We start from the raw sequence: 2,139 nt of genomic DNA, 5'->3' as shown, positions 1-2,139 counted from the left end.
GAGGGGTTGGGGACACTGGGGGGCACTGGGGACACTGGGACCGGCCACGGGGAGGTCCCGGGGAGGGTGTGGGGACAGCCGCGTCCCATGTCCCCTCCCCGGGGCATGGCCACCACCCCTGTCCCCACCCAGGGGACGTCCCGGTGCCTATAAGTGGGGGACACGGAGAGGGGTCAGCAGCGCCATGGGGGCGGCGGTGGCACTCGCGGTGGCCCTGGGGACGCTGCTGCTGCTGGGGGGTGAGGGGACGCGCGGGGGCGGGGGGGGGACACTGGGGGACACGGGGACAGGGGGGGATAAAGGGGACGTGGGGGGATATGGGGACATGGAGGGGACGCTGGGGGACATGGGGGACACTGGGGGACATGGGGACACTGGGGGACATGGGGGGATTTGGGGGGACTTGGGGACATGGGGGACACTGGGGGACATGGAGGACACGGGGGGGACACATGGGGACATGGGGGACACGGGGGGACACTGGGGGACATGGGGGGACTTGGGGACATGGGGGACATGGGGACACTGGGGGACATGGAGGGGACACTGGGGGACATGGGGGGACTTGGGGACATGGGGGACACTGGGGAACACACATGGGGACACTGGGGGACATGGGGGACACTGGGGGACATGGGGGGACTTGGGGGGACTTGGGGACATGGGGGACACTGGGGGACACTGGGGGACATGGAGGGGACACTGGGGGACATGGGGGACACTGGGGGACATGGGGGGACTTGGGGACACTGGGGGACATGGGGGACACTGGGGGACACACATGGGGACACTGGGGGACATGGGGGACACTGGGGGATGGGGGACACTGGGGACATGGAGGGGACACGGGGGGCCATGGGGACACGGAGGGGACATGGAGGGGACACTGGGGGACGGGGGACACTGGGGACATGGAGGGGACATGGGGGGCCATGGGGACACGGAGGGGACATGGGGGGACACGAGGGGCCATGGGGCCACCGAGGGAGGTAGGGGACCACAAAGCCACCGGGGTGGGGACAACGTCCCTGTCCCTGTCCCCACCCGGGTCCCCTCCCCTCAGGACCCGCCGAGCCCGTCCCCGTCCCCGTCCCCGTCCCCGTCCCCGAGCAGCCGTGGGGACAAGCCCTGACCACGCTGCTCCAGTTCCTCCACCTCCTCCCGGGTGGCCCTTCGGGGCCAACCGTGTCCCCAGAGCCACCCCCCGGCTTGGGGACATTGGGGTCACCCTCCGGCTTGGAAGCGCCACCCCAAGAACCTGCGAGACGTCCCCACGGAGAGGGGACACGTCCCCAAGGACCGGAGATGTGGCTCCGAGATCTGGAGAGGTGGGCTCAGGGACCCGAGGGACGTCCCCGAGGAGCGGGGACATTGCCGCAGGGACAGGGGACGTCGGTCCGGCAAACCGAGGGACGTCCCCAAAGATCAGGGAGGTGGCCCCAAAGAGCGGGGACGCGTCCCCAAGGCCAAGGGAGGTGGCCCCAAGGACTGGGGAGGTGGCCCCATGGACCAGCTCGACGTCCCCAAGGACCGGAGATGTGTCCCCAAGAGCCAGAGGCGCGTCCCCAAGAACCGGGGACACGTCCCCATGATGATGGGACACGTCTCCATGGAGATGGGACACGTCCCCAAGAACTGGGGACACGTCCCCATGGAGATGGGACACGTCCCCACGATGATGGGACACGTCCCCATGGAGATGGGACACGTCCCCACGGTGATGGGACACGTCCTCATGGAGATGGGACACGTCCCCAAGAACTGGGGACACATCTCCATGGAGATGGGACACGTCCCCACGGTGATGGGACACGTCCTCATGGAGATGGGACACGTCCCCAAGAACTGGGGACACGTCCCTATGGAGATGGGACACGTCCCCACGGAGATGGGACACGTCCCCAAGGACCGGGGCCACGTCCCCAAGGACGAGGGACGCGTCCCCAAGGACCGCCCCACCGTCTCCTGGCACAGGGGACACGTCCCCAGGGACGTCCCCCCCCCCAGGGGTGGCACTTGGGCGGGAGCCGGAGCCGGGCGGTGTCACCGGGTTCCCTCCTTGGGGACACCGACAGCCGGGACACCTCCAGGGACGCGGAGGACAGCGAGAGCCGCGGTACGGGGACAGGAGGGGACACG

This window comes from Vanellus vanellus, assembly GCF_965231255.1.
Source record: "Vanellus vanellus genome assembly, contig: HAP1_SCAFFOLD_1583, whole genome shotgun sequence".
Classification (NCBI taxonomy): domain Eukaryota; kingdom Metazoa; phylum Chordata; class Aves; order Charadriiformes; family Charadriidae; genus Vanellus; species Vanellus vanellus.
The sequence above is the reverse complement of the archived record's forward strand: the minus strand, read 5'-3'. Positions refer to the sequence as shown.